Genomic DNA, 7,500 nt, shown 5'->3' on the forward strand with positions numbered 1-7,500 from the left:
GTGGCAGGGTCAGAGGAGGGATTGAGGAAGCTGGTGGCAGAGTTTGGGAGAGTATGTGATAGAAGAAAGCTAAAGATAAATGTGGGTAAAAGTAAGGTGATGAGATGTACAAGGGGTGAAAGTGGCAGTAGACTGGAAGTGAACATTAAGGGAGAGCGACTGGAGGAAGTGGATAGTTTTAGATACTTGGGTGCAAGTGTAGCAGGAAAAGGTGGAGTGAAGGTGGAGGTAGAATGTAGATTGAGAGAAGCGAGTAAATGCCTTGGTGGTTTAAAGAGTGTAATGAGGAATAGACATTTGGGAATGGATGCGAAGAGGAGACTGTATGAAGGAGTGATTGTGCCAACAGCACTGTATGGGGCAGAAACGTGGAACATAAGAGAAGAAGAGAGAAGGAGTTTGAATGTGTTTGAGATGAGGTGTCTGAGAAGTATGGTGGGGGTTACTAGGCTAGATAGAGTGAGAAATGAGGAGGTGAGGAGGAGAACAGGGGTGAAAAAGGATTTGGGAGATAGGGTTGATGAAAGAATATTAGGATGGTTTGGACACATGGAAAGAATGAGTGAAGAAAGACTAGTAAAAGAGGTATGGAAGGCAGATGTGGAGGGAGTGAACATGAGGGGACGTCCTAGGATGAGGTGGATGGATGGGGTGAAGGGGGCTTTGGGGAAGAGGGGAATGTCTGTTGAGGAAGGAAGGGAGAGGACGGAAGACAGAGGTGAGTGGAGAATGGTTGTATATGGATGATGTTGTGACTGCATGAGGAGGAATGGGCGGGGAAGTGGGGGGTGGGGTAGTGTGTGTGAGTAGATTTTGACGCAGCCCGAAGGGATTTCTCCCCGTCCTCGCCTTATATGCAAAGGGGGACGGAGAGGGGGGGTCGCCGATTAAATGAAGCGGCCTCGCTGTGGATGTACTGTGTCTTGCGACACTGCTTCTGACCCAGGGCGGTGGACAGGGTGCAGGGATGACCCGTCATCCAGGAGGTGCTCAGATGAGAGGAAGGGTGGGAGGGGTGTGGAGTGTATTTAGGGATGAAATGGGTGGGAGTGTTTTTATGCCTTTCCCTTTTTGGCTACCTCCCTTGGAAGGGGGAAAAAGCCTTGGTATATGTATGTGTATGTATAATAGGAATATTATAATAAAAGAATAAATTATGAATATGACAAAAAGCAATATAAAATAGATCATAAAAAGTAAATAATATAAAATGATAAATAAAATAAAAAGAATAAAGTGAAATATGTACACAAATAAATCGATAAATAATAATAATAATAATAATAATAATAATAATAATAAATAAATAAATTTACAATTATATAAACAAACCAGACAGGGACCCCCCCCCCCCCCCATGTTAGAACGAATGGAGATCGACGACACCTCCGCCTCGTTTCACACGTATCGACTTTTCGCCATGCGCCGTCCGCGACACGACGTCGTGCTCTCAAATAACCATGGGTGTCTATGGACGCTTTCACACGTCACGACCACGTGTAAAAGCGTCCATAGATACCCATGATTATTTGAGGGCACGACGTCGTGTCGTGGACGGCGCACGGCGAAAAGTCGATACGTGTGAAATAAGCCTCCCCGCCCTAACCCCCCCCCCCCCCCCCCAAGGTTCGGGCGGACTCTGAGGGCCGGGGGTGGGGATGGGGGTGGGGAGGCGATCTGGGGTCGTGGCTAAACCTGTGGAAAGGACCTTGGGCCGCATTTACTACGAGGAGGAGGAAGAGAAGGAAGAGGAGGAGGAAGAGGAGGAAGAAGGGGAGGATGAGGAAGAGGAAGAGGAAGAGGAGGAGGAAGGAAGAAGAGGAGGAAGAGGAGGAAGAGGAGGAGGGGGAGGAAGAGGAAGAGGAGGAAGAAGAGGAGGAGGAAGAAAGAGGAGGAAGAGAAGGAGGAAGTGCAAGAGGAAAAGAAGGAGGAGGATGAAGAAAGAGGAAGAGGAGGAAGAAGAGGAGGAGGAGGAAGAGGAAGCGGAAGTAGAGGACGAAAAGGACGAGGAGAACGGAGATGAGGAGGAGGAAAAGGAGGAGACGATGGAAGAAAAAAGGAGGAGGAGGAGTAAGAGAAGAAGGAAGGGAATGAGGAGGAGGAGGAGGAGGAGGAGGACGAGGAGACGAAGGAAGAACTGGAGAAGGAAAATGAGGAGACGAAGAACAGGAGGAAGAGGAGGAGGAAAATGAGGAGACAAAGAACAGGAGGAAGAGGAGGAGGAGGAAAATGAGGAGACAAAGGAAGAACATGAAGAGGAGGAAGAAGAGAAGAAGGGAGAGGAGGACGAGGAAGGGAGGAGGAGAAGGAGAAGAAGGAACAGGACGAGGAGGAGTAAGAGAAGAAGGAAGAGGAGGAGGAGGAAGAGGAGGAGGAGGAGGAGAAGGAGGAGAAGGAAGAGGAGGGGAAGGAGGAGGAGGAGGGGAAGGAGGAGGAGGAGGGGAAGGAGGAGGAGGAGGGGAAGGAGGAGGAGGAGGGGAAGGAGGAGGAGGAGGGGAGGAGGAGGGGAGGAGGAGGGGAGGAGGAGGGGGAGGGGAGGAGGAGGGGAGGGGAGGAGGAGGGGGAGGGGAGGAGGAGGGGGAGGGGAGGAGGAGGGGGAGGGGAGGAGGAGGAGGAGGGGGAGGGGAGGAGGAGGGGGAGGGGAGGAGGAGGGGGAGGAAGAGGAGGGGGAGGAAGAGGAGGGGGAGGAAGAGGAGGGGGAGGAGGCGGCGGTGATGGATGAAGATGAGGAAAAAAAAAAAAAAATAGGGTGGGGCAGATATCCGTCCACCATACAGCCACAACCGCCGTCTGAACCGCTGCTTCAACCGCCGCCACTTGTGCCCTTTTTGCCCTGAGGTCCTCCCCGGCGTTGCCAGTCGCACCTGTGCCCGGCTGGAGGTCGAGTTTCCGTTTGATCCCAATCACCGTTTTCTTTTTTCTTTTTTCATTTTTCTTCCTTCTATCCTTTACTATTTTGTTATATTCTGTTTTCATTCTATGTTCCGCATTTTATTTTTCGTTTGTATTTCTTTTATACTATTTCTTATTTTAGTTAATTTATTTAGTCATTTTTGATAAAAAAAAAAATTATTTGAGGGGGGGAAGGGAGCTGAAGGGAAGACAGGCGTAGTTTGGAAAAAGAATTCTTTCCCAACGGGTCCGCCTAATGTGACCTACCTTTACCTGACATCACTTTCCAGTTACTGAGAGAGAGAGAAGGAGAGGGAGGGAGAGAGGGAGGGGGGGGAAAGGGAGAGGGAGAGGGTGAGAATGAGGGAGAGGGAGAGAGAGGGGTAGGGAGATAGACTGAGAGGGAGAGGGAGAGGGAGAGGAAGAGAGAGAGAGAGAGAGAGAGAGAGAGAGAGAGAGAGAGAGAGAGAGAGAGAGAGAGAGAGAGAGAGAGAGAGAGAGAGGGGAGGGAGAGAGGGGGGAGGGAGGGAGGGGGGGAGAGAGAGAGGGTGAGAGAGAGGGTGAGAGAGAGAGAGAGAGGGAGAGGGAGAGGGAGAGGGAGAGGGAGGAAGGGAGAGAAAGGGAGGAAGGGAGAGAAAGGGAGGAAGGGAGAGAAAGGGAGAGAAAGGGAGTAAGGGAGAGAAAGGGAGGAAGGGAGAGAAAGGGAGGAAGGGAGAGAAAGGGAGTAAGGGAGAGAGAGGGAGGAAGGGAGAGAGAGGGAGGAAGGGAGAGAGAGGGAGGAAGGGAGAGAGAGGGAGGAAGGGAGAGAGAGGGATGGAGGGAAAGAGAAGGAGAAAGACGGAGGAAGGGAAAGGGAAGGAGATGGAGGGAGAAAGAGGGGGATAGAGGGGAGGGAGATAGACTGAGAGGGAGAGAGGGAGAAGGGGAGAGGAAGAATAAGAAGAGTTACATGGAAGACAAACGAGCAGCAACAGACCTATTGGTCCATACATGGCTGTTTCGGTGCTTAACCTGTTATTAATATTATCATTACTATTACCATCATCATCACTATCACCATCATACACCATCATTAGTACTATTACCATTATTGTCACTACTATTATTATTATTATTACTATTATTATTATTATTATTATTACTATTATTATTATTACTATTATCATTACTATTATTATCATTACTATTATTACTGTTATTCTTATTATTATTATCATCATCATCAAATTTTCATCTTTTATTTTTTCTCAACTTATCTAGAGGTAAATAATTCTAGTCGGGGATTCTAGTTAAGTAAATGTCGAGACGTTTTCTACAGTGGAATAACCAATGACGTTGGATGGTAGACCATTCCATATATTAACACGATTAAAGAATATTTTGCCACATCTGTTTGAAATCGTTTTCCCACCATCTTCCATCCATTACTTGTTGCGTTGGAAGCGTCAATTTTAAGATATTTTTCTACATCCATGTTTTCAATTCCTTTGAAAATGTTGAAGACCTCAATTAGATCAACTGTCACGCTCAGTCTAAAGAGATGTCGATAGTCAATGTTATCAAATCCTTGAAGTATTTTGAAAACCTCTGTCAAATATCTTCGCAATCTCCAGGGGTCGAATTTATAAAAGATTCTAACCTCTAAGTTTAGACATAAATCTTCAAAATGGCGGAGATATTACCTAAATCCCTCTATCGGCGACCTAAATGTTTATGTCTAGCCATAACCTCGACATAGCGCAAAGTCTTGACATAAACATTTAGTTCGTCGACATAGGGATTTAGGTAAAATCTCCACCATTTTGAAGATTTATGCCTAGTCTTAGGAGTTAGGAAATTTTATAAAATCAGCCCAAAAGCCTTGAGACGCCTCTGGTAGCCTATGCGTCTAATGAGAACAAGTTCCGTTGCTCGCGCCTGAACTCGTCATAGCCTCTACACGTCCATCCTCAAGTTCGGCGATCAGAACTTGACGGTGTGTTCCAGATGGGGATGAACTAGAGAATTATAAAATGTCAATACTATTTCTTGGTTCCGGTACGAAAATGTCTTCTGGTGTAACCTAATAGACATTAGAGAGAGAGAAAGGGGTAGGAAGAGAGAGAAAGGGGTAGGAAGAGAGAGAGAAAGGGGTAAGAAGAGAGAGAGAAAGGGGTAGAGAGAGAGAAAGAGAGAGAGAGAGAGAGAGAGAGAGAGAGAGAGAGAGAGAGAGAGAGAGAGAGAGAGAGAGAGAGAGAGAGAGAGAGAGAGAGAGAGAGAGAGAGGGAGAGAGGTAGGGGAGAGAGAGAGGGAGAGAGGTAGGGGAGAGAGAGAGGGAGAGAGGTAGGGGAGAGAGAAAGGGAGAGAGATAGAGACAGAGAGAGAAGACAGAGAGAGAGAGAGAGAGAGAGAGAGAGAGAGAGAGAGAGAGAGAGAGAGAGAGAGAGAGAGAGAGAGAGAGAGAGAGAAAGAGAGGTAGGGGAGAGAAAGAGAGGTAGGGGAGAGAAAGGAAGAGAGATAGAAACAGAGAGAGAATAGAGAGAGAATAGAGAAAGAGAATAGAGAGAGAATAGAGGGAGAGAGAGAGAGAACAGAAAGTGAGAGTGAGAGGAAGAGGAAAAAATAATAGATAAAAAGAAAAACTAAAAAGGAAAAAATATATAGAAATACAAACGAGAAAAAAAAAAAAAAAAAAAAAATAGATGCGTACGTGCGCCTGACCATTTTCCTCACGTCAGTGGTCCAACCGGATCGCCTGCCCCACGGGAAGAACATTCTTTGTTCTTTTTTCATCTGTTCTTCTTGTTCTTACCCCATGTTACCATCCCCTTCCTCTTCGCTGTAACGCTTCTCCAATTCCCCTGGAGCGAAAACACAACACAGGATCTGTTCTTGCAAACAATGAGACCGATTGTGTTTCGCGTAGACGTCGAGCGTTCAGTTATGTAAACAAGGGCACTGCATCTACGTCGTCTACTTGGAGTCGCATTCCCGAACTAGAAATCAAGCTAGATCGGATTAGTCAGGGGGTGCACTAGACTAGAATCCTCTGCGTCATCAACTCCTCCCTTCACCTCTACCTCCAAACTCACCCTCCAAACCCCAGACCCTATTAAAAAAAGAAAAAAAAAAAAAAAGTTTATTTATGGGTTGGTTAATACGAGGATGTCGCTGTCGGTCCAACGGTGATTTTGAGTTCCCAGCCAATAGGTGACAATACTTAACCTAACCTAACCTAACCTAACTGAATCCACGTCAGCAGGCAACTCAGGAAATGGCGGTGATATCCGTATGAACGAAGTCAGTGAAATATTGCGGAAACATTTGATAAAAGAAATTTTCAGCATCAAATCTTCGAGGAAAATACTCTAAACTGAAACGAATATGAACTTGGAAAAAATATGCAACTGTCAGTGTATCCATTCCATACTTGATCCACATTTCCAGCGCTTCTATCTACCTTTAACTTCTTATTTATTTAATGCATCAATTTATAATCATTATAATTCTTATTTGTTTATCTTATTTTATTTTATTTTTCATTTTATTATTATTATTATTATTATTATTATTTTTTTTTTTTTTTTGAGGTTTGTATTATTATTATTATTATTATTATTATTATTTGTAATCCTTTGTTATACTTGGGTGGAATGTTAGATTATTAACCACCACTGTCATTCCATATATCAAAATCAGACTTAAGTACTACTCAACACTTTCATAAACTTTATCACAAATTAACACTTAACTGCGTGACTGTATAACACAGGAATTCACGAATTCATGCTGGCAATTGATAGCAATGGTGATGAATATTTCGAGTGAACGTTACGTGTGACCTAAGTGTTACGTCACGTATGAGGCTCGGGTCGAATAGACGACAGCGAGGAACCTGGTGAAGGAACTGGTCGATCTCCGGGATGGGGGTAGCGAAGGAAGTGTTCGACCTCCGGGAGTGAGGTATCGAAGGAACTAGAGGGTGTTGTCGGAATGGATGACGATGCTTTATATGAGGTTCAGCTTAGAAAATTATAATGATAAGAAAAAAAAAATAATATGAATTGTTTTAACGAAGGTTTCTGCCTTCCAAACATCTATATTTTGTCAGTTATTCTGTTTTATTTATATATTAATTCATTCATTTATCTTATTTACTATTTTCGTGCGAGTCGTCAATCGCAAATTGTATTTTCTTGTAGTCACTCGTGTGTTTCTATTTTTTCAATCATTTTAATTTATCTATTTAATTATTAATTTTCTTAATTACTCGTTATACTTACTATTTTTTGTGAGTCATCTATTGCAATTCGTATTTATTTTGAGTATTTTGAGATACGTAATTCACCAAGGACCCTTTTCAACCGACCTCCTCTGTAAAAAAAAAAAAAAAAAAAAAAAAAAAAAAATCAACATGTCTTTGTTTGGTCACTGAGTTAATGAGATTATGCTAATTTATGCTGAAGGAGATTCATGCATGGTGAATGCTAGATGGCAATGTTGAAGTGACTCCATTAGCTTTGACTGAATGGTCTTGACTCAGGAATGTTCTCTAACGTTGTCTAACTTATTATCTAACAAAGGGGAAACCATTATTCTTAATATCAGAAGCACTGAAAGTAAGATAAT

This window comes from Oratosquilla oratoria, chromosome 17 (assembly GCF_046742065.1).
Source record: "Oratosquilla oratoria isolate Oo_2021 chromosome 17, ASM4674206v1, whole genome shotgun sequence".
In the NCBI taxonomy this organism is placed as follows: domain Eukaryota; kingdom Metazoa; phylum Arthropoda; class Malacostraca; order Stomatopoda; family Squillidae; genus Oratosquilla; species Oratosquilla oratoria.